The 27,019-nt window shown below is 40.5% G+C and overlaps 1 long non-coding RNA gene across 1 annotated transcript; it reads left to right on the top strand.

Moving 5' to 3' along the window:
• Nucleotides 1–14,945: 14,945 nt before the first annotated feature.
• Nucleotides 14,946–16,830, top strand: LOC139195935 (uncharacterized). The gene is made up of 4 exons (XR_011581015.1): nt 14,946–15,100; nt 15,234–15,355; nt 15,750–15,816; nt 16,640–16,830. It is a non-coding gene; the product is annotated as an uncharacterized lncRNA (long non-coding RNA).
• Nucleotides 16,831–27,019: the final 10,189 nt, after the last annotated feature.

The raw sequence follows: 27,019 nt of genomic DNA on the forward strand, positions 1-27,019 counted from the left end.
AGACCTGAATGGGGGTGCAATACAAAGGTGAGTGGACCAAGTTCATATATATAATAATAATAAAACAGTTATCAAGATACTAACCCCCCATATTTTATATAAAGAAAACTACTAGCATAATAAGTGATAAGTTTAATGAAAAACCTAGCATTCCAAAAGTATCTCAAGAGACATATCGTGGACCACAAAATATCAAACGTCTCATAAATCGTCTCGTAGCGTAATGTTCTACTAGTAAGATCACTAAATAAATATATATCCCCCGGCCCTATGCCAGCACCGTGGTCTCTGCGCCCATAGCCAGAGATTACCAACTCCCGGCCCAATGTCTGCTCAGTGTCCCTCAGCCCGTAGCTAGGGATTATTTCTCCTGGCCTATCTGCCAACACCAGATCCTCGCCCCAAGCGGCATAGTGTCCACTATGTATGCACAAATAGTTACGCCTCTAAAAAATAACCACTTCATAGTATAAAGTCATCCATCATCTATACTATAAAGAGGGGTTTCTAAAACATGTTCTAGCATCCTATCATCATCCATCAGATAGTCTACCAATTCATGGTTTTTATAAAAATAAGATATATCAAACTATAGCTCAATATAGGCTAACAATTAATTCCTCACAAAAAAAGAGCCGATAAACAACATATTTCATAAACATGCTTAACTTAAAAATCAGTTCATAAACTCGTAAGGCATGCATTTCATTTATGCAATTAAATTAGGAAATTGTGCAAATTTTAGAAAGGGTCCACTCACAAATACTCCGTAGTAGCAAAATTGTGTGGAAAAGGATTAAGGAAATCCCCACTAGCAACTTCACCTAAGCACAAAAATGTACAATTTATTAAACTACCCAACTATATAATTTCAAGAATTGGAAATGGGTCTTGGGTTTGGATCCAGATTAGGGTTTAGGTTTAAATAAGGTTAGGATCAATTGGGTTTGGTTTTCGATAGGCCTAGGAATAAAAAGAATGGTTTGGGCTTGAGCCCAAACCCACACCATACCCACACATATGCCAGCGCACACACACACACACACACACCTACACGCATAGTACACAAACACACACCTGCACACACATACACATTTATACACGTACACACACAACACACTCACACACACGGCACTACACACACACTCACTCACACGCACAACACACACCCACACACTCACACAGACACACACACACCACACACTCGTACAGCCCAACACACCCACACACAAACACTAAGCCCAAAACAAGGTACGGCCCGTAGGCTAACTAACCAAAAAGGAATAGGGCTGGTCCAAGAATGGGCTAAGGCCCATGGTGTTTGAGAATGCCTGATGGCCTGGGTGGTTTGGGTGCAGTTGGAAAAGAACACCGGAGCTGTAGTAGTTTCGGTCGACGGCGAACGTGCAAACTACTACCAAAACCAATTACTAAAATGAAGAGGGAAGAGAGTGGAGTATTTTTCATACCCTAGCTTCGCCGTGAACGACCGTGGAAGCTCGGAAAGAATCCTCGAAAGTCATGGTTCCGTAAAAAAAAATGCGAGTGAATTTCCCCCGTGTCGTTCCCGTCCTCAAACCTTGGAAAAACAACATAACTTTCAACCCACAACATCCCACAAGAACAATGGTAATTTAAAAAGGTAAACAAACTTACCAAGCTGGAAAGAATGGAAAGATTTGTCAGAGGTCCTTTCTTTGAGTTCCTCGACCTCACTACGGCGGAGAGAGAGAGAGAGAGATATGGTGCAAAGGAGATGATGATGAAGATGGTCTACACTAGAGCTGCATGCAAGATGCTTGGCAAGTCACGGTGTAGGGAGTGAAGGGAGAGAGAAAAGTCTCATGAGAGAGAGATCTGAGAGGGAGGACTTGGGCATAGGGGAAAGAGAAGAGAGTTAAGAACCTACAATGTGGCAGTTTAGGAACAATATGGAATCTAGATCAAGGGTTAGGATTAAAAGAGATAAAGGATTAAATTGATAGATTTAAAAATGTTCTAAGGGAAAATAGAAATAAAATGGAAATATGGGGGTGGTTGTAACATATGGCCATAGACATAATACCCGTGGTGTGCGGATGCGCCGTATGATAACCCACTAGGTAAGTACTAAAAACATGTCTCAAAAACTCATATTAAATCTTGGAGTTCAAATGCTCAAAGCATCAAAGCATCATAAAATCATAATAATTCACATTTGTAAATCCATGGAATTCCATATATGAAAATCCCATAATTCATAACTTATATTCGAGAACCGTTATATAAATCATATCCATAAATCCACTTAATTTACAACCATAAATCTATGGCATTTCATAAGCAAAGACCCAATATTTCGTATCTTTAGAAATATATAGTTTCAATAATCATAATTATTTTGCAAACCATAAATATAGAAGCTCTTAAAATAATATATAAAACATAATCATGAATATGTAATGCATGCTAGGCTAATATTTTATAAAAAATATATAAGTTATGAAGGGGTCCACTCACAAGTTTTCCATTGCCCCAGAAGCCGCTCGAACTAGCGAAGATAACCTCGATTCCCGTCAACGCGCCTAAACATAATTAAGGACGTTTTTGCAATACTTTACTAAAATGTTGTAATTTTGGAAGATGGATGGCGGATTCAGATTCGGTACGTCGAGGAACCTAAGGAGGGACCTTGGGTTTTTCCCCCACGCGCTACCGCACATGGCGGTCGGCCGTCCTTACTCGCTGGAAAATTGAACAACTCCAAAAATTCTCAAATTTTACAGGAATGAATATCTCAATGAGTGGAGCAACTTTTATACCTGTGACTAAGGTCGATTTGGTCGGGAAAAGCCCAAATTTCACTAAAACCCGCCGGAACCCCTATAAAGGGTGTGCTTTGATTCGTCCTCCATACTTGCTCTGACACCTCAAACAATGATTGGGCATTATTCCTAAGCTTAAGGGGAGTTGTTTGATGGTGGGGATCAATGAGATTGCATTCAGAAATGGCAGATCGCCGCCTAAAGAATCACGAGTTGCCGTCGAAGCCAACGGCTTCGAACTTCATAATTTCCTTCCCTCCTTTCTCTCCCTTCTCTTCCTTCTAATTGGTCAGTCTCTCTTCTCTTCTTTCCTGATTGGGCAACGCCCATCCTCCTTCATCCCCTTTATCTTTCATCTTCACCACCCATCTTTTCTTCCCTTTTAATCTCGGCCACACACGTGGCTTTCCAGATTTTGCTCCAAAAATTTGGAGCATTCCAGAAAATAATCAATTGACAATTTTGTCCTTAACTTCGTTCGTTAATAACTCATTCGTTATAACTCCAATTTACGTTTCGTTCGCTTCCACGCATTCGTAACGACGAGTACTATCCAGATACATCAAGAACATGATTCTTACGTGACATGACAAGGCGGTCAATAAAAGTCAACGTCTTTACCTCGAAGGGCATTTTTGTAACTTCATATTTTAAAATTATAAAAATCATAATTTTAGGGACGAGTCGTTGCACCATTTCTTCAAACTTGTTTATTTAAATACATTTTCATGATAGTCCGCCACTTAAATTTGCAATTGGCGAAGATTCGACCATCACAAAATTTTAATATGTTGTTCTAGAACCATAATAAAGGTCTTAAGAAGTTATAGATCATAAATCTGGTAGTCGAATTTTTCGATTCAAATTACGTAGGGTTGTTTACCATACCGTTGACCTTTGACCGACAGTGGATTTTGTGTCCTAAGAGGCGTATGAAACCTAGAAGTATGTGATTATTAAACTCCTAGGTGATATGATTGATCGATGTGATTGCTAGTAAGAAAGCCTAGAACCATATTCTATATGTATATGTGTTTAGATATTCGTCTATCTTGTGGAATTGATCGTGTGTATAATTTCATGTTGAATTGATACATGATGTGTGATAATGTGACTACATCATGTAGTGGTGGTACATGGATAGTCCTACTTGGTATATTCGCGATGGGATCATACGTATTTCAGGGCTGATCATGCTTAGTATATCCTCGATGGGTGATCACTGTTTACGCTATTAAACTGTGCATATGGTTCTGCTTGGTATATCAACGATGGTGGACCATGCGCATGCTAAGACTGATTATGCTTGGTATATCTACGATGGGTGATCACTGCCTAAGCTATTAGACTATGCATATGGTTCTGGTTAGTATATCCGCGATGTGTGACCATACGCATACTATGAGTGATCATACTTGGTATATCTATGATGAGTGATCACTACCTAGTGCTATAGGTTTTTGTCCTGCTTGGTATGTATGCGACATATGATCACTGCCTACACTATTAGACTATGTCTATGCTTCTGGTTGGTATATTTGCGATAGAGGACCATAAGTATACTAGGAGTGATCATGCTTGTTACACGATGGGTGATCACTACCTAGTGTTATAGGCTGCGATCCTACTTGATATATCCACGATAAAGGACTATATGTATTTATGGGTGATCGTGCTTGGTATATCCATGATAGGTGATCACTGACTACTTAAGTGTGTATGGAGTGATTGATAAATCCCCCGATGGGCTACCGTCTCAAGTTGGATTCTATTGAGTGGTCTAGAATCCTAGCTCTTGGTCGATTATGTTGAGATTGTGAAGCCAAAAATATTCACTAGGCGACACGTGGACTTTTGGACAAAAGAGGACAAAAATACCCTTCAGGCATACCGGGATTCCTACGCGCAAGCAGCGGGAAATTATCTTTCAACCAAGTCAAAAGTGCTCAAAATAGGTAACAATTTAAAGCCTATTTCATCAAATCCTTTCTATAAGGTAATTCCCAAAACCTAATTTATTTTATATGTTTTATATTCCATTATTTAGCTAATCAATTAGCTAAATAATATATTCCTTTCATGTTTCCTAAAAAATTGACTAATTAAGGGATTAATTACCTAATCAATCCCTTAATTATCAAATTGAAACACCCATTCAAACCTAAAAATACTAGAGGGCCGGCTATCCCCATTCAAAACCTAATCCATCACCTTTTTCTACCTTTTTCACCATTTCTTCCTTTTTATTAGCCAATTAATACCATAACCACCAAAACATTTCCTTTTAGGTTTAATTAGCCAAATAAAACCTAAAATTCCTATTGAATGGCCGGCCACATTTCCTCTCTAAAAAGTAAACCTACCTAGCCCTATAAATAGGGACCTATTTTCACCAAATGGTAATTCCAATCCTCTTGCAAAAAATGCTAAACACTCTAAACACTTTTTCTCTCTAAAAATTCTAACTTTGGCATCGGAGGTTCTTCGGCCAAAGCCCCCCCCCCATTCATCGTGGGCACGTGAGGCTTTTGGCCTTAACCTAAGGTGCTAGTTGTTTTGTAGGTGCAAAATTGTCCAAGATCGAAGAGGAGAAAATTTGCATCCACAAATTGGTGCTTTCATTGAGAGTTGAAATCCATACTCGTAGAAGACTCTCGCACAAAAAGGTTTTTTCTTTATTTTCTAGTCCATTTGAATATTTTTCATACGTTCTTATTATTAGAATTTTTTACTTGCAAAGGTTCTTTGATAAAACGTATAAGCAAAATATAATGGCTAGAAATTTAGAAAATTCCACAAGTGAAAATTCTAATGTTCAAGAAATGGGATTGCGAAGATCCGTGAGGCTAAATGCGACAATAAGTGGAGCAGCACCACCACCACGAGTTTCCACCATGGGAACCACCATGGTGGCGAGGTCCATGGTGCCTTCATCACGGCTCGAGCCGTGCCATCTAAGGCTCACGGCACCAAGGCCATGGCCTAAGTCGTGCCATCCAAGTTTGCACGGGCTCGGGCCCAAGCCTCGCATTCGCTTGCATCACATACTAAGCAGCCTACTCCCGCCAAGCAACCTGTTATCGCGGCCCATCCTGTTCCCACCAAGCAACCTGCTCTCGCGGCATAGCCTGCTCCTGCCAAGCAGCCTGCTCTCGTGACCCAGCCTGCTCCCGACGAGCAGCTTACTCCCATGGTCCAACCTGCTCCTGCCAAGTAGCTTGCTCTCGTGACCCAGCCTGCTCCCGACGAGCAGCCCACTCCTGTGGTCCAGCCTGCTTCCGTCGAGCAGCCCACTCCTGTGGTCCAGCCTGCTTCCGTCGAGCAGCCTACTCCCGTGGCCCAGCCTGCTCCTGCCAAGCAGCCTGCTTTCATGACCCAGCCTGCTCTCGACGAGCAGCCCACTCCCGTGGCCCAGCCTGCTTCCGTCGAGCAGCCTACTCCAGTGGCCCAGCCTACTCCCGTCGAGCAGCCCACTCCAGTGGCCCAGCTTGCTCCTGTCGAGCAGCCCACTCTAACAGCCCAACCTGCTCCTGCCGAGCAGCCTGCTCTCGAGACCCAGCCTGCTCCCAACGAGCAGCCCACTCCCGTGGCCCAGCCAGCTCCAGTCGAGCAGCCCACTCTCACGGTCCAGCATGCTCTCGTGGCTTTCCAAACAGCCTAAGTCGGCCCAAGACTATCTCAACCATCCGGACCTACCATCGAGCCGGGGGCATTCTCACCATATTTTTTCACGGATTTGACATTTCCCAACTCAAATCTCGCACCCGGAGTCTACCACCCTTCCACTGCCTAAGGAGGTGCATTCCTTCCAAGCTCTTCTAATCCAAATGGCGAACAACACTTGTCTCGACAAGTCATAGAGTTGATAAGCGCCCTTGCACAACAGACAACCTTGGTGAATCAACTTTTGCAACGCATCGGGATCCAACGTGCCCCAGACGAGGTATCCCGAAGTAGGACAAGGGCAGACAGACCTTTTCAGCAGCGTCCCGGCAAGCAGCCACTCGACCAGTCACGAGCTGAACGTTTGGGCAGTGTACATTCCTGTCTTAGCGCGCGGATGAGTATGCATTCTCGACTAGGCCTACGGATGAGCATATATTCACGGTTGTGGTCATACTCCGATAGTCAACATGAGCAACCTTCCGGAAAAAGTGTCCATTCGCGGCTAAGCCCACAAGGAGCATCCTCCACCTCATATCATAGTAGGCAGCACGACGGACGGAGACAAGCAGTCACTCAATCCCGCTCAAGTTCAACCAATAGCCTGCGAAGAACTCGCTCGCCTGCTAGGAATGCACCATATGCACTCCATCCACGGCATAGACGAGCCAAACACATGGAAGAGCAACCTAGACCAGCAAGTCATGGCTGAGGGCGGCCGAGAGCTCCGCTACCCCAACAAAGGCAAATTCAGGAAGAAGTAGAGAGACTATTGACCAAGCGATTGCATGATTTCCAACACAACGAGGTCACCGACGAGGCACTACGACAGAACATGACCAACATAAGCAGGTCACCCTTCACGGATGAGATCGAGCAGGCAGAGCCTCCACACGAGTTCAGCATGCCACATTTCACATCTTTCAAAGGGGATGAAAACCCGGAGAGGCACTTAAAACGCTACCGAAGCACAATGATCCTTTATTGAAACAACGATGATCTCATGTGCAAGATATTCACCACCACTCTACAAGGCGAGGCGCAAGATTGGTTCTACACCCTGCCGCCACAATCCATCCGGAATTTCTACGAACTTTCTTTGGTTTTCACTAAAGAATATTCATCTTATCGCTCGATCAAAAAGTAGTCTGACCATTTGTTCGACGTTAAGAAGAACCCAAAGGAGTCGCTTCGCGACTATATGAGGAGGTTCAAAGTAGAGAAGGCAAAAATAGTCGGATGCAACGACTCGATAGCTAGAGCAGCCTTCCAAAAAGGACTTCCAGCAGACCACCCGTTATTCAGAAAATTGATCATGAAAGAAGATCTAACTCTGGCAAACTCTTTTGCTTTGGCAGAGAAGCATGCACTTTGGGATGAGGCTCGCCAATGCACATTCAAGGACTTGAAAAAGTACCCAACATCACTTCCTTAGAAGCAGTGGAGGACTTATTTGCATGTTTGACGGTATCTAAAGTAGCAATAAGCTCTACCATCATGCGAGAAGAGATGGGGGCCCGACTACCTATATTCTACAGTTACCTGTATTCTACAGTTCAAAAGCTCTCCTCGATGCTATTAAAATTTCAAAAGCTAACTTTGGCGATAATTGTTGTAACCCAAAAGCTTAAGTTTTACCTTTAAACACAAGCAGTCATCATCATGACGCACTATTCTGCCGAATCCAAACCGGCGACGATAAAGGTGTAGACCCTGGCAGATGCAAAATTTTCTGACGAACGCAACAACTCGGCCCAACGATGCCCCGAAGGCAGCCGAGCACACTTTAGCCACACCTGTTCCCTCAATGGAGATTTCTGGCGTTTGCATGTCGACGGCGCATCCAACTACGAAGGCACGTGAGCAGCCGTGGTTCTTGCCACCCCAGACGTTTCAATGCTCAAGCAGGTGATCACTCTAAGCTTCAAAACATCTAACAACGAAGCAGAGTACGAAGCCCCACTAGAAGGCCTTCGAATGACAAAGACTTGGTGGTGAAAAAGCTTTCCATTCATTTTAAGTCCTAGCTAATCACCAACCAGACTACCAGGGGCAAAAGCATGATGATCGTGGCAACCGACTACTTCACCAAATAAGTAGAAGCAGAGCCCATGACGATCATGGTTCAGACGGACATAGAGCGCTTCATATGAAGGAGTATCATTTGCCGATTTGGCATCTCTTAATCCATCGTCACATACAACGGCCTGCAATTCGTGGGCAAAGATTTGGTGAAGTTCTTCCAAAAATATGGCATCAAGCAGCACATGTCTACGCCAAGATATCCTCAAGGCAATAGGCGGGCCAAAGCATCCACTAAGATGATCCTCGACTGCCACAAGAAATCCCCCACCAATAAGAAAAGAAAATGGCCAGACGAACTCCAAGGATGTCTATGGGCATATCGCACAACCAAAAGACGAGCAACCAAAAAGAGATGGCCACAAGCTTAGATCTGGCAGAAGAGAGGCGCGAACAGACTATCATTCGCATTGCAGCCTACCAGCATCAGCTCCTTTCTAGCTATAACAAAAGGGCCAAGATCTGGCAGTTCTAGCCCGGAGATCTGGTCATAAGAAAAACCTTCATCACTGCCAGCAGAAAAGGCTTAAAAAAATATGGATCCCATATGGGAAAGTCCGTACAAGATCAGCAAAGTAGGTGGCAAGAACAATTACACCCTCGCCACCATAAAACGACAAAAAGATTGAAAAACAATGGAACGCCTACAATCTGAGGAAGTACCATGTGTGACCTCTCGCTACATCAAAGCCCGAAGACTCAACCAGCTCGACGGGCACTACCTCACCAGCCGAGGATTATCCAGTTGTTCTGCAGTTCTTACCTTACATCTAAGTTCTCGTTCGTTTAACTCATTTTTTAATGAGGAATTAAGAAGTAATCACGACTTGGCTTAGCTGCATGCTTACAACAACTGATCACTCCTGCACTTCAAAAGAAGACCGCGCCTTTCTTAGGGACTTACCGCAGGAATTGCGCCCCCCGAGGGACCAACCATGCTCTCCAGTGCGATAGGGTAAACTAATTGCTCTCCAACGCGAGAGGATAAACCAATTCCCCGACACCCACATGGGTCAGCTCTCCAAGAACGAGAGGATAAACTCTACACTCCGAATATCCAGACGTGGATGAGCCGGGCTGCCCTAGTATAACTAGATGCACGATGGCTTGCACTGGGATTCCTAGAAGTAGCCACAATGGTCTTTTTCAAGGCTTAGCTAACTAAAGGATTTTGGGTCTCTTGGCCTAATCCATGGGGAACCGGGCCCTAGAGACAGAAAGGGCACATTACGCAGTACATCAGATGGACGGCTGCCCTGGAATCCTAAAGCTGCTACCGAGTGCACTAAGGTAGCCTACGGATTTCGGAAGACTGTCTACGGCTTGCCCTTCGAGCAGTAAAGCCGCACTAGACTTATACAACCGCACATTCTTGTGAAAGGTTAAACAAGCTAGCACGCATATACGAAGTTTTATCCACTGCCGACATGCTACGTAGTCGATAAGCTTCACCTCTGCCAAGCGCGGAACAACCTACACCAAGTCCTAAAGTGTTGTGATACTTACTACGTAACCTACGGAATTGGAGAAAGTCAAGGTTAACAGCCTAGTGGTTACGCGGACTTGTCTGCTTCTGTAAGTAAGGCATCCGGCTGCCAACCCAATGGCTAACAACTTTGCAAAGTTCTACACCAACACATACGGCTGCATAGGCTACGCAAGCTTGTCTGCTTATAAAAAAGTATCATGCTTGCCACTGGTCTATCAAGTCTAAAGGTTAGGGCATGAACAAAAGAAGGGAAAATGAAGAAAAGCTAAGGAAAACATGTTTATAAACAACTAGCAAAGGTCGAAGGAGTTCAAGCAAAACAAGAGCTACAAGGAAAAACAAAGAAAATCTTAAAGGCTACCTAGATGACTACACTTTAGCAGCCTGGACATCCCACGACTATTTAGTCGCCACACCTTCAGCAGCCGCGAAGCTCTTAACAGCGGCATCACCCCCGACTGCTCTAGCCTGGGCACCAACTTCTCCAACTACTTCACCAATACCAACATGGATGCGCTGCAGCTCATCCACTTCTTTCTTCAAACTTTTGTTGCTCTTCAGTACACCTTGAAGTTCCAACACTTGGGGTTTTAGCCTATCGACGATTCTCTTGAAGTGGATCACTTGATTATAAGCAGCAATTAACTTTTCATCCTTTGCATAAGCAGAGAAAGAAGTCTTTGGTTTTTTCTCAGCCGGCATCTCTTGAGCAGGCAAGGAAGATCCCTTTTCCCACCTTCACTTACAGCAGGATCTGCAACGATGATTGGACGAACCAATACATCCGCCTTGATCCTATTCACCTCTTATTTTGGGAGCAGCCCACGTTTCTCCTGACGAAGAGAGTTAAAGTAGCCAACGCCATTCGTGGTACCCAGCAGAGGAGTTCAACCCAACATTCCAGCAGCCCATGAGACCCACAATCTCCTCATTTCTCTCAATCACCAGCCTGGTCCGAGCCAGGTCCAAGAGCCCAAAAGACATGAGCCATGCGGCTCGCCTAGCACTGCACCCCAACGCCACAATCCGCGACCCCAACCGCACAAGCTGCCCTTGGCTCAAGCCAAGCCAAGCTGCCCAAACAGTGGTCCCTGCCACGACATCTCCTCGGCCCATGCCGAGCCAACTCCTGGCCCCTGTCAGCCGACGTGCCGCACCACCCCGACGGCTGCCCTGCAATAGCACTATCCAAGAAGAAGGCAAGAAAAATTAAATTTTTCTTACATCGGTGCGGCACGGAGAAGACGAAGAAATCAACGAAAGACGGTCCTTTGCACGGGCAAGATGTAGAAGATTGCTAGAGGAGGGGGAACAAATATCCTCTAACTTTCTCTCTCTTGTGGGGTAGAATAAATTGCTCTCCAAAGTTGGTTTAATAACCCACTTAACGTGGATTTAAATAGGCTTTGAGAGAAGTTTATTTCCCTTTCCTAGAAGGACCTAATTTCCAATTAAAGAGAGAATCAACATCAAAATAGGAAGCAATCCTACGTTTCCTGAAGCAAGAAGATCTCTACACCTGCTGCCCTTTCTTACGAGCATGGAAGAAAAAATCGATAATATCGCCGATATTATCGGTTTTTCAGGGGACCGATATTTTAATAGGTATCCAAAGGGTTTTCGTGATAATATCGCGATATTATCGATATTATCGATAATATCGCGATATTTCCGAAATTATCGCGATATTTTTTTAACTGGGCTACTCGGAGAAGAACGCTGGAGCTTCTACAGCTCCGGCCGATTGTAAAACAGGACCCTAGACTCCAATCTAGGTATGAAAATGAAATAGAAGACGAGATGAAGAGAAGAGAAGAGATGGGGGGGAGAACCGGAGAAAGATCGAGAGACTGAGGGAGAAGAAGAATGATGGAGAAACTAAGGGAGAAGGATGGACAGAGAGACTGAGGGAGAGAAGGATCGAGATCGAGGCTGAGGGAGAAGGATGGACGGACGACGGAGAGACTGAGGGAGAGAAGGAGAGACTGCGTGTGTGGTGTGTGGTGTGTGGTGTGTGCGTGTGTTGCAGAGAAGAGATGAGGGGCAGAAGAAGAAACAAGGAGACTGTGGGAGAAGGATCGAGAGAGGAAATTGTGCTAAAGGAAGAAAAAACATGTATATATTATTGTCATGTGCTAAAGGAAATTGTGGTGTGTGCTTGTGTTGTCAGATCTCACATGACAATAATCTCTGCAGCACCGCTAGAAATGTCGTGTGAAAGTTTCTATATTGCACATGTATATATTATTGTCAGTTTTTCTCTTACTTTTCAAATTGTTTGTTCCACATTTGTTAATTTCATTATATGTAAATGATTTTGGTGTGTTTACATTTTGTTCATTAATTACTACATATTTTCTACATTCACAATGTTTGTCAGCTCGCTATATTATCAACTTAAATCAATTAAATTCATCATGCAATGCATTTCCTTCCAATTTTTTGTGATAAACTAATAGATAATTGACTAAATAAACATCCTGCAAAGTTTTAATAAAAATTTCCAAGTTTTTCTTACAATTTCCGTGGTTTCCATGTAATTTTTATCGATATCGACATTATCCCGATATTTCCATCGATATTTCCGTGTTTTCGGACTACCGATATTTCCGATGTTACCGATATTTTCTTCCTTGCTTACGAGCAGCCCAACAGGTGTGGGGGCATTTGTGGAGCTAAAAATATTCACTAGGCGACACGTGGACTTTTGGACAAAAGATGACAAAAATACCCTTCAGGTATATTGGGATTCCTACGCGCAAGCAACGGGAAATTATCTTTCAACCAAGTCAAAAGTGCTCAAAATAGGTAACAATTTAAAGCCTATTTCATCAAATCCTTTCTACAAGGTAATTCCCAAAACCTAATTTATTTTATATGTTTTATATTCCATTATTTAGCTAATCAATTAGCTAAATAATATATTCCTTTCATGTTTCCTAAAAAATTGACTAATTAAGGGATTAATTACCTAATCAATCCCTTAATTATCAAATTGAAACACCCATTCAAACCTAAAAATACTAGAGGGCCGGCTATCCCCATTCAAAACCTAATCCATCACCTTTTTCTACCTTTTTCACCATTTCTTCCTTTTTATTAGCCAATTAATACCATAACCACCAAAACATTTCCTTTTAGGTTTAATTAGCCAAATAAAACCTAAAATTCCTATTGAATGGCCGGCCACATTTCCTCTCTAAAAAGTAAACCTACCTAGCCCTATAAATAGGGACCTATTTTCACCAAATGGTAATTCCAATCCTCTTGCAAAAAATGCTAAACACTCTAAACACTTTTTCTCTCTAAAAATTCTAACTTTGGCATCGGAGGTTCTTCGGCCAAAGCCCCCCCCATTCATCGTGGGCACGTGAGGCTTTTGGCCTTAACCTAAGGTGCTAGTTGTTTTGTAGGTGCAAAATTGTCCAAGATCGAAGAGGAGAAAATTTGCATCCACAGAGATCGTGTGAAACCCTAGATTAGTGTGAATAGAAATTGCTCACAGTAAACATTTTTGTTGGTAAATTAGGGACTACAACATTGCTTGGGATTCAAGTAATGAAATAAGGTGATTGACTTTATTAAATTTTGTGAATTAATACTTGATGTGGTTGATTGATTAACGTAGTTATATTATTCATCTTTGAGTCATTAAACTCATTAAGTTGATGTAATAGGGGAATAATGTTGGAAAACACTGTGATGTATTAGGATGGCAAAATGACATCCTGATAGTGAAATAATTGCTTTAGGTAGTCTGGAAGTTAAATTGAGTTCCATTTAGTGATTCTAGAAATCTATGATTTTCTGCTAAAACATATTATGATAAATGTGGGAGTCTAATGAGCTGTGAACTACGAATGGCTTGATCCCGTCTTGGGGTACATAGGTAGTCTAACACAGAGGTTAGATGTAGCCATGATATGAAAAGGAAAGTTAATGTGTTGTTAAACCATTGACTGTGTTTTGGTCATGTCCCGGAGGTGAGGCATGAAAGATGGACATGTATGTGGTGTCGTCACATGTTGATCTTGAACGTATCTCTAGATCTGGGCATGACATATGCAAACGTTGGAGATGAGATTAGTAATCCCATGCTTTTTTTTGGGGGGGGGGGGGTGGGGTCTGCCTAAGACGACTTAGCAAAGCCCTTAGTTGGGGCAAGTTCGACATAATCTCATTTAAGTTAGTCCGTGCTCTCACCAAACACGGATTAGTACGCTTAGCTAAGCCAATCTAGTCCAATGAATCTTAATGAGGGCAAACAACCACGCCTTTAGTCTATAGTCCAATAGTATTCATTACTCTCTTTCACTTGTAAGTGAGGTTTTAGGTTCCACCTTCAATGAAAATGACCATATTATTATAGTTGGTCTATTGTGACTCAAGTCCTACATCCATTTGAGTAGATATGTTGTAGTCTTAATACTAGAAAATAACTTATTTAATGAGTAATACCAAGATATAATTTTTTAAAATTTTTTTTTTTTGAAAAACGAGTAGGGATGGCAACGGTTTGGTTTGAGGACGGAAATGCTATATTCATCCCCATAACCACGAAAATTAACTATATCCATAACTGCAAATTAATCATTGGAGATTATTCATAACCATACCCACCGGATAACGGATTTCTCATCAATTAACTATTATATCCATCTTCGTCAAAAACAAAAAATTATATTCATCCAATTGGCGCACAATAATTTAGTAGATACTAATTTCATTGTCACAGCCCGTCCCAAGATTTTAGTTATCGAGGTTGTGAAATGACGAAATTGTCCTTGACGGATGCTTAGGTATATGGGCGACATATTATGGAATAATGCATATTTTCCTAAGTTTGGAAATTTTGAAATGGATTAAAAATTATTTGCAATTTGTGTGGTTAGGGAAAGGAGTTGGACTTGTTTTGGGGTGGACCACACACACATAAGGGACACCTTCCCTTTCTCTCCCCCGTGCTCTCTCTCTTTCCTCTTCTCAGTTCACTTTCTCCCTCTCGAAACCGTACGGACCAAAGCACAAAACCCTCGAATCATCACGGATCGACGCCAAAAAGGTGAGGTTCTTCATCCTTTCAACCTCCTGATTCGAATGGTACAGTTTTAGAACTTAGAACCCTCGATATCACGTTGAAAACTCGAGGTTGGATTTGAGTACTGTTCATGCATTCGTGAATTGTTGATTTTCAGGGAATTCTAAGCTTACAGTGAGCTTAGTGAGGTCCTAAGGAAGCTCGGAGTGCTTAGTTTGAAGGTTTTGGACGTTGGGATCACTGAGTTCGAAGTTGGCCGGTTTTCTTGGAATTTCTCCGGTGAGATTTCGTCATTTTTAGAGCCTTAAACTAGTACATCGTGATTCTACATGCTTAGGGCTTCATTTTGATATAAAATGCGTGAAAAATGGTTGAGAAATGATGGAGAACAAGGAGATTGAAAAATCTCCAGTTTTTCGATGACCGGAAAAACCAGTCCAGCGACTGGAGGAAGAAGGAGACGCGCGTGGGGGCACGTGGGTCCCGTGCCCCTCCCGGCGCGTGGGGGCACGTGCGGCCTCGAATTTTTTTTCTAAAAATACGTCGACGTCTGTGACGTCGAGTAGGTCACTGTGGTATATTCATATACCCAAATTGAGCACCGTATGAGAAGTTATTACGAATTGTCGATTATGTGCTTTAAATAACGTTGCTTTAGTTGTTTCGCATATAGGTGATACCTATCCCGAGGACGAGCGCATTCAAGGACGTCACGGGGGTTACGACCCTTCTACTTACCAGTGAGTGGGTAGTATTTCTGTATTTACCTATATACTATCGATATTTTTCCCAGAAATTGAATTTAAATGAAAGTACGTTTTAAAATGCCATGCATGCATATTATGAAATATATGAATTAGTAATTGTGCATATATATGTTAAATGGTGATGTGGACGCACAGGTGAGTATCAGGTGAGTTTATATGGTTTATATGAATTAATGATGATGTGAATTGTGTTGAGAGCTCATAACTTGCATCCCTGGTGTTAGTGCTTATAGTATTCACCCTACCGCACGCTCACCTTGGATCCAAGTAGGTGCATGTCGTACAGACCATGAGAGGGTTCCGACATGCTAGTCGTACATATCACTAGAGGTGGTTCCGACTGGTAGGTGACTTTAGATTATGTGCACAGATGATTGATGAGAGAAGCACTAGAGCGTATTATTACACCATTCTGGTCGTATAGACTACTTCAGGTAGTTTCGACTTATGTGCAGAGTAGTGTCGTACAAGTCACCGTGGTGACTCCGGTTGGTTTGGATATTGAGCTATGGAATTAACCATACAGGACCAACTGCAGGGTCTCCGGTTGATTCATTATGTCACATGTTATATTGATTCATTCTTAATCTGTTATTGACATTTATGGCATGGCATATTTTCTGGACTTTGATAAAGATTGGTGATTTGAGATATTTGAAGGAGTATATGCATATTATGTTATTTTCTGGGAAAGTATACAGGTTTTACAGCGAGGGGTTAGAAATGTTTTAAATGAAATGTTTTTGAAAAACTTTGGTTTTACTGACCCACTCAATTTTGTTTTGCGCCCCTCCAGGTTCTAGTTAGCAGCGTTGGTGGCCTACGAGGATTCCCACGGCGTACTGACAGACTACATAAATGTAGGACTCACCTGCGGGTGTTGTAATTTAGTTATGGTCCTACTTGATTGCACCTAGTACTTATGCTCTGAATTTGTGTGTTTCACACTTAAACTTACTCTAGCATGTTACTTGGTTATTATTGCTAGTATTTGGTTTTTTGTTTGTTCGTATTTCTCTTATCCATTGCTTCCGCGTCGCACTTTTGGTTACGTCACGCCCACGTGACGGCCAGCACGCCTTGATTCTAGGATCGGGGTGTGTCATTCATCATTAAATAACCATGTCTAATAAAAAAAAAACATAACAATGAATGAAAAAAATAAGAGTACGGAATAAAACATTGATCATGTGAGCCGTTGATATCTCCCATAAGCATTATGTTTAGTACATAATGAGCATAATATAGGGTTTGATGCATAAGGAATATAGTATAGGGTTTGATGAATACTATTATATTATGTACTAAATATATTATGCAGTGAATAATGAATATGGTAATAATGGTATAGCTTCACTCAAATATATATATATATATATATATATATTACATAATACTATTATATTATATATTATATATATTATTCGGTTCGAATTTGGGAACGGATATGGATTGGGAACACCTATAACCATATCAAAAACCATAACCGATTAAAGTTCATGGTTTTTCCCCATATCCATAATATACCCAAATTTTCATACCCAAATCCGCTCCATGTGATTGGTTATCCACGGTTACCGGGGTTAACAGTTTGAATTGTCATCCCTACGAGTTATATTTTGCTTAACAATTAGGGAAATTTGCCACTTAATGGTATAGTCATGCTCTCGTAAGTCCTTATTTGAGAACCTATGAGGATTAAATGCATATTAACTACAAGATTATATTAGTTTATATCCAAAAGCTTAAAATATTTGACAACTTAATAAAGCAAAACAAGAAACTAAGTTTTCGAATGGTTCGTGGATTTTAAGTTGGTTTTGCTTTATTAAGTTGCCAAATATTTTAAGTATTTGGATATAAACTAATATAATCTTGTGGTTAATATGCATTTCGCAAAAATGAGGACCTTATGAGAGCATAATTGCTTAATAGTAGTTTCCACAGGTATTCCTCTTCACTTGAAAATGAAAAATCTTATGTTTGAATCTTGCAAGTAACAAGTACACAACCAATTTATTCCTCCTCCCTCTTCATGTATATAAATCGTTGTATAAAAAAACAATTAGGCTAATATATTTTTCACCTATTAGTTTAAATACTTTTTAGTGACAAAATTTGCCCTTCTAGATAAATATGTCTCTAAATTCTTCTTTTCAAACCAAATCAAGAAACCAGAAACATATGTCGTTAGATACTAGGCTTCAACAGAAATTGGAATTGACCTGAAGAAAAATAGGTTTAAAACTTGAACGACGTTGAAGGGTGAGGCTGGTTGGCTATGGATCCTGCGGAAATATGAATGAGAACCTCTTTCTTCTCCTCCATCAACTGGCGAATGGATCTCGCTGCAACAGAATCAAGCAACTACTGCCTCCAACTCCAATTAATGGTTGCGTCGTTTACTCCACCAACCCCTTGTTATATATACATGCAATTAAACTATGCGCAACCTTCAAGTTTGATTCCCTTGTCTGGCTTTTAGTTTTGGTGTTGGACCTGGAGCTATTACTTCTTTCTTTTTCAAAGCTTAAACATTTCCTGCCTGTATGTGCCTATTAGTTCTCAACCCTAGTATCTGACAACAGATGTTTTTGGTTTGAAAAAGATGAAGTTAGTCTCTCCATATGGTATATGAGACTCACATAGTTTTATTTAACGGGAGACTAATGGAAGGTTAGATTTGGACCTTAATTGCTAACAAAACTCACTACAAGAATTTAGTTAACAACTTTTTCATCTTAAGGATAACATTAAAAGTATCGTAAAACCACGGGAACTACGACTTCTCTCCTAATACTGCTTAAACTTTTTCAATTTTTTTTTGTGAGTATATCGATATTTTTATACTAAAGGGAGGGGGAGTTTGACAAAGCCATACAATGGGTAGTCTAATTTGGTATCGAATTCGCCATCTACGAGATTCGAACCTAAGACCTCTCACTTTCAAGTGAAGAGGAATACCATCAGACCATAATATTAAGTAACGCTTAAACTTTTCAGTTAACATTTAAAAGATTTTTAAAATCTTTTCCGTTGGTTTCAAATTTAAAGTTATATAAAATTGTTTTGACAGTTTTATGATTTATGTCATTAAATAATTGCATATTAGTATTGTTTTTTAAGAAGGTTATTCAATTGAGATTTAAAAGAATTTCATTGATTTATATATCTTTGAAGTTTGGAGGAGTTTAATTGATTTTTATAAATTTCATGAGTTTCAAGTGAATTTTAATAGAGTTTGTGAGTCTTCTATCATTGGTTTTGATAAATTTTTGAGGAATTCTTTGAATTTTAATCTTGACTATTAAATGCATATGAAGGTTAATATTGTGTCATATTCTCCATACTCATTGCATTATACTTGACCATTCTTTTTCTCACTTTCGGTTAACCACCCTTTTTTCTCCTTTCCGTATTACATAAATCAACTCTTATCATACTTCGCAAAATATGTAATGGGTATAGTACGTGAAAATATGTACGTGTTATAAGCTTGTTTAACTGGACATTCGCAAAATATGTAATGGGTATAGTACGTGAAAATATGTACGTGTTATAAGCTTGTTTAACTGGACATTATAGAGCAAGGGAGAGAGAGGTGCTTATAACTGGACATTATACAGCAAGGGAGAGAGAGGTGCAACATGAAGTAGAGAGAAATGGGGAGTAAGGGAGAGAGAGGTGCAGCATGAAGTAGAGAGAATTTGGTGAATTCTGAGGACAATGCCTTTATTTGTAGTAGTGGGAAAGTAAATTCCTTACGCTTTGGTAAATTCCTTACCTTTTACGTATTACAACTAAATTAGGACACTATCTAAAATATATCATGGAATCTTAATAGGATTTACACAATCACATTCCTAACCTAATTAAGACTGCAACAGTAGTGTATTATTCAACAACTTTATTAAGAAAATACTTTGAAAAATTTAGTGTAACATCCCACATCGCCCAGGGGAGTGATCCTTAAATGTATATTCTCATCCCTACCTAGCACGAGGCCTTTTGGGAGCTCACTGACTTCGGGTTCCATCGGAACTCCGAAGTTAAGCGAGTAACGTGCGAGAGCAATCCCATGATGGGTGACCCACTGGGAAGTTGCTCGTGAGTTCCCAGAAACAAAACCGTGAGGGCGTGGTCGGGGCCCAAAGCGGACAATATCGTGCTATAGTGGTGGAACAGGCCCGGGAAGTGGTCCGCCCTAGGCTGGGATGTGACATTTAGTCATTTAAATACAAAAATAATTTATTTAAAATAGTTATTTTTTATTTGTTCAATAATATTTTATAAAGACTTGAAGAATACATAAATTTTAATTGTATTCTTAAAACCTGGAGGGGCAAAAAATAAGGGTGTGTGGGCCTAAAAATAAAACCTTGTAAAAACCTTTTCGAAAACATAATAACCCCTCGCTGTAAAATAAGTATAGTTTCCAATTATATATACTACATATAGTATGAAGGCACTTACCGTATGTCACATCCCGGCCCGAGTCCTCCACATCTCGGGCCCATTCCACCACCGTAACACGATATTGTCCACTTTGGGCTTACCATTCCCTCACGGTTTTGTTTTTAGGAACTCACGAGCAACTTCCTAGTGGGTCACCCATCCTGGGAGTGTTCTGGTCTCCTTCTCGCTTAACTTCGAAGTTCCTACGGAACCCAAAGCCAATGAGCTCCCAAAAGGCCTCGTGCTAGGTAGGAATAGGAATATACATTTAAGGATCACTCCCCAGGACGATGTGGGATGTTACACCGTAACATCAATATTTCATAAATACGATGAATCACGATATCTCGTGTGGAGTCTAAAATAATCCCAAAAATTCTAGAGGCGACACGTGGACTTTTGCTCAAGAAAGACAAGATTGCCCTCAATAAATGGGCAAGCTCCTCATATACTCCCACACGCAACTCACACTCCTGAAAGTCTCAGCAGCTAAATACGACTGCCCACAGTTCACCTGCCATTGGCAAGGAAAAATCAAAGCATTAAAGACAAAGATTAATTACCCAAATCCTATCTTTAATACATTCCCAATTGAAGATTGACTCCAATCAAGTAAGTAATCCCAATTTAAATCAATTAGGGATAATTACTCAATTATCTCAAGATATTATTTCCTATTTAATATCTTGAGAATATTTCTCCATAAACATTGGCCAATAGGATGCCGCCATATGTAGGGTAAAACCCTAACACTATGATTGGCTCTCTCCCCAATATATACCCCATATTGTACCAAATTTCGGAAGCTTTTGTTACCCTAAAAAACCCTAAACACTTTATGACACGCCCTGATCCCGATATCTGAGGGACATCGGGATGGTCACGTGCTAGCTGACACCCGAGGATGACGAAAACCATTTAATGAATGCATGTGCTGAGAACATGTGAAACATGCATATAAATTTCACTCATAACTACACAATGTAATAATTAAATACAAACTACTAAAATAATATAATAATATTCAACTACCAACAATGAAAACGTGTGATAATGCATGACATGTTCAGAACATACATCTAATTCAGAATACAAGCAGAATGTGCTATTACAATGATGTCAAAGCAAAAAGGATGACATGATGTCATTGGTAGGGGAATGCCTCGTAGCTCGGATCGTATGCCTCGTTCCTATGTCCTAAGGGGGCACAAAACAAACATGAGCGGACCAAGTTAATATATATATAAAATACTGGAACAGTTATTCAATATCGTACTAACCCCCAAAGTTTTATGAAAACATCAATAGCATAATATGTAATAGGTTTTTCTGAAAACCCTAGCATGCCATAAAACCTTTCATAAAGCATATATCATATATAGTGTGCATACTAGTGGTATCATATAACAGTAACTTAAGGCCGAAGCCACCAACCCATGCTCGACCGTAGCCATATACCAGTATCCAACCCACAGCTGGCCGTAGCCATATATCAATAACCATCCCAAACATGGCCATAGCCATAAATCAACATCCCTCCCACATCTGGCCATAGAGTATCCAACCCACACCCTACCGTAGCCATATCTCAATATCATCACCCGTAGGTAGAATATTGACCACTAGATACACACAAAAGCATTAAATATAATATTTCCAACATAAGTACATATATCTTATATCATCTTCATAGTATATAGTCATCCATCATATATATTACAAAGAGTGTAAAAACATGTTCATAAATAGTATATAGTCATCCATCATATATACTACAAAGAACATAAATTCGATAAAGTATGGTATTCCAAAATATTCTCAGTAAAGCATGATAATCATAAAATGTAAATCTAATTTACTCATAAAATGTTTCGTAAACCGTAACCTTTAAATCATGCTTTCATATTTACATTTCTACTATTAAAACATGCATTTTAGAAGGGGTCCACTCATAGATACTCCGTCATCGAAGAGCTGTACGAAAAAGGAAGAACGAAATCACCACTAATAATCGCACCTAAGCACATAAAGGGTCCAATTAATCAAACTCTAATCAAACGATTGAATTTCGAAAAAAGAATGTCATAAACAGATTCAGGATGTCGAAAAACATAAAAGGGGACCTCGGGTACCCTCACGCACTGCCGCATGCGTCGAGAAAAGTTGTCAGAAAGTTGGCCGAAAAAGTCGTTGACAGTCCTTCACGTGCACCCATATACAGGCTCACGTGTAGCCTACGCCAGGCCTGGGTTCCTGGGATCAGACTGGGTTGGGTCGAATCTGGGTCTGGGCCTGGGTTTGGTTTCTGGGCTTGGGCTTATAGGGTTTGGGCTTAGGTTAAACAGGCCGAAGGCCTTGGTTGGCACGGCCCAAGGGCCTAGGTACAAAGATTTTAGGCCTTGGGGTTTTGGGCTTGTAACCTGGCCTAAGGGATTGGATTTGGGTTGGTTCAAAGGGTTGAAACCTCTAGGTTGTGGGTTAAAGGGCTTCGGGCTTGAAAGCCCGACCCAAGGCTCTGGGTTAGAGAACCCAGTCTGTAGGGATTTGATTTTTGGGCTTAAAGGGTCATGTTTAGGGTTTAGTGGGCCAAAGGCTCGAGCTGGTACAGCCCCAAGGGCCTGAGTCTTTTTTGGTTTAGGTCGTCGACCTATTTTTCGTCAGGAACAAAGGCTTGAGCCTCCCAAGCTCTGATCGATGTCGATATGTCACCTTAATGTACGATCTACCCAATAAATTGAAGATAGAGACAAAGGGAAAAGATTTGTACCTGTCTCAATCCATGAGGTGGTCAGTGTCAGTCAGAGTTTTGGTCGAAAGTCGCGGGACTTGCTGGAGACGTTTCCTGGGCTTTCTGTGCTTCACAGAGACAAATGAGAGAGAGAAAGAGGTCACACGATGGTGGTGGTACTGTTATTGTTGTCGTTGGTGGATAGGTATGTGGGTGTTGCCGGGAAGAGGATAAGGAGAAGGGTCCGAGAGAAAGTGAGTTGTGAAAGAGATAGTGAGCTGAGAGTGAGAGAGTGAGAGTTGACTTGGGGAAAAGAGAAATAAGGAAGGAAAATAGGTGGGGGTCTACACGTGGTAGGCAGAGAGAGAATGAGAACTTAGAGGAAATCTAAAAGATGGATCCATATTGGGTAAATGATAGGGGTAAAAATGGTCATATCACATTCCGTTAAAATGACAAAATACATAAAAGTACTTTCGTAATTCTGCTAATATGAAAAATGTACATATTTTGGGACAGGGTTTCACACTTTCCTTTTCTCAGAGAAACTAACTTAGGCATCAAAGATCCATTAGCCTAACCACCCCCACCTTGTGGATGCGTGAGGCTTAGGTTTTTGATAAAATGTGTTGATTATTTTGCAAGTGCATTTTCGTCAAGACTGAAGATGGCGGAAATTTGCATCGACATCTCGCATATAAAACGTATAACAACTGGTAATCATAATATCTCATATAAACGAACATATAATATCGGGTGCTCATCGACATATGCTGACACACGAGTTCATGCAAAGGTATTCTGACATGAACATGACTAGGTGTAATAATGATTTACACTATAATACTACAATCACGTGAAGATTGGCGCTATGCGCGTTACATACGAGTCCTAATTGCCTATAGCAATCTAGGACTAGATTAGCATCTACAATGGATCCAAAATGAGCATACGGTGCGATGTGAACATACACATGAAAGACTGGCCATGGCCTGGCCCAAGTGAGTACTAACACCAGTGCAACACACGATGAGCAAATACGTAAATATGATCATACAATGGTAAATCGATAATTCTAGTCAACATAACACTATTCATGGCCACCAATATAATTACGGCACCCCATAATAGCACGCATACCTGTGCATCTCGCAGGATTCAAAATAATTTCATAATTCTCCACATTATAACCTTTCTTCTAAACATTAAACTAATTATGGCAATCACGTAGAAATATTCTTTATTAAATATGTAGCTGGAAACTAAACAAATACACACACACACACACACACACACACACTATATATATATATATATATATAAAAGAAAAGACCCACTCACAGATACTTGTGAAAGTCGCAGTCATTCGGACTAGGAAAGCCGGAGTTTCTGATAATAATTGCACCTAAGCATAATATTGGGGATCCGTCAGTAAAACTCAACTAAACGATTAAGTTTGGGGAAACGGAGTGCGGATTTGGAACCAGAGTGTTGAAATACGCTAAAAAGGGTCCCAGGCAATTCTCGTAAAAAAGTTAACAAAAAGTCAATGGTCAACCCTAAAAAGTCAACTGAGACACCGAGCTGGTCAACTACGTTAAATCTTTAGAATTTCATTAAATGGATGTCGAAAACAGACTCGGGGTGTCAAAATTAGACTATGAGGGTTTCCGAGAAAATTCTGAAAAAGTCAACGCAAGAAATATTCTAATATTAAGAATATTATAAGAATATTCTAGATCCATTTTGGAATTGAGCTAGATCGGATCTGGATCCAGGTTTATTGGATCTTTTTTTTTTAAATTAAGGTCGGGTCGACCCGTTAGGCTTGCGGGTTAAAGCTACCTGACTAAACAAAGAAGAACATTGGTATTTTGGCCAGGAAACTTCTTGAGCTCCGTTTAGCTTTGAATCTCAACCAAAACTCGCCATTTAAAAGCCAAATTAAACCTAGGAGGGCAAAGATTCGAAATATACTAAATGGGACTAAGTCGTGGCCGGAAAATGGCTCAAAGTCGCTGGATCTTCGTCGAAAAACTGGGGAACTTCCCCTATGTTGTTTCTTGAGCCCAAATGTCACCAAAATCCTTCAAATTTACCCTAATTGTACTACAAAACATGATCTATGAAGAACTTGGGGGTTTTCGAGGCTCACCTTTGTCAGAAAAAATGAATTTTCATCGGATGAGACGATGAACAGTGGCCAAAGCCACTGTGCAGCCACACCTCGAACCAGAGTGCACTGAATTGACTAGATGATGGCGATGGTGATCTCTCTTCGAGGCTAGTGGCCTGGTTACAATGGTGTCGACGGAAGACGGCGATGCTCCATAGTGGTAGTGTTTGTGTAATTACAGAGATGAAGAGAACATGCGAGAGCAAGAGGTGATGGATGAAGGAGAGGAAATCATGGCAGTCGGGCATGGTTCGTGACTAGCCTAGGTTCGTGGTGGTGATGCTCGCCGGAACGGCTAGGGTGGTATGGTGCGGTTTCTTTGCACTTGTAGAAAGAAAGACGAGACATAGCTGAAAGATGAGAGAGAGTGAAATGAGGGAAAAAGAGATGAGGTGGCAGCAAATGAGTGGAGAGTTGAAAAAAAATGGGATTTATGGGGATTGGGAAACATGGGAGAGAGGGAAAGAGTGGGGTGTGGGCCCCACTTGGCTCACAAAACAAGCCACAAGATATCTTTAAACATGAAATTACCAAATTGCCCTTCACATTCGTAAGTTTGTAAAATCTCTATTGTAACTCCAAATTCGATTCCGCTTATGACCATGCGTTTTTATTGTCGAGTACTACACAAATACACTAAAAAAAAAAGAGTCATACGTCTCTCTAAACGATGGTCAATAAAAGTGAAAATTCTTGCCTTTAGGACATTTTCGTCAAGTCACTCTTTTAAAATTAATAAAATCGTAAAATTAGGGACGGGTTGTTACAACAAATCACAAAACGTAGTTGCAAGACTAGATTTTATGAAAATGGGAACTTGACGAAGAAATTTTCAAATATTGATCCCAAATACTTTAGACATACGCATGTCTAACATAGATAATTTTTATCTCCAATTTAGTTTCTTATATATCTTAGATATTCTAATACTTCTTATCTAGTGTTTAGTGTTGAAAGTGGTCCCCGTTTTGAATCTCAGTCTCATTGATCGAAACAAAGTTGTTGGTGCTTCGTGGTTTTCTTTTTAAGCCAAATATGAACTAAACATGTATGTTTATTTTATGGTAGTTACTAATCAAATCCATTAATTAATACATATTTAGGGTTAGTTTGGTATTGTTGTGCTTTTTAAAAAAATTGCTTATGTTGTGTCGTGAGAATAAGTAGCTATAAGATAAAGTTGTTGAGTCTTCGGTAACCCTTTTTTTTTTTTAAATTTATAACAAAAAAATCAGTGTTTGAGTGTTTGGTAAACTTTTTATAAATTTTTTGGTGACTATGTTAAAGGACTAAAAAGGATAAGATGTTGATTGTGATATAATAAATGTAGGGGCAAATGGTGTAGTTTTATTACATATGTGAGGGTGTACTTGCCATTTGAACATTTCATTAAATGAGGATTCACTTACATGCTTTTAACATAAATGTAGGGGCAAATGGTGTAGTTTTATGACATATGTAAGGGTGTACTTGCCATTTGAACATTTCATTAAATGAGGATTCACTTGCATGCTTTAAAAAACGTTTTTTTTAAAGCATGATGGACACTGCTTATGTTTTCCTATTGTCAATGACAACATGTTTTTCAAAGACTTCGGTTAACTTCTTTGAAAATTGCTCATTTCGATGCTAATATGTCTATTTTATGAAAATAGAATATGTCTATGAATAGTTAGTTCTTGCTTTGATGCAGTGTTGTTGGCTTTGCTGTCTTCTTGTCTAGTGGCTGCAGCTTTTTGCTGCTTGTTTGTTTTTTCAGCAGCTCTTTGCTGCTTGATTGTTTAATTCAAGGTTTCTTTGATGATTGTTTTCTCTTT

Source organism: Malus domestica, chromosome 05 (genome assembly GCF_042453785.1).
Source record: "Malus domestica chromosome 05, GDT2T_hap1".
NCBI classification, from domain to species: domain Eukaryota; kingdom Viridiplantae; phylum Streptophyta; class Magnoliopsida; order Rosales; family Rosaceae; genus Malus; species Malus domestica.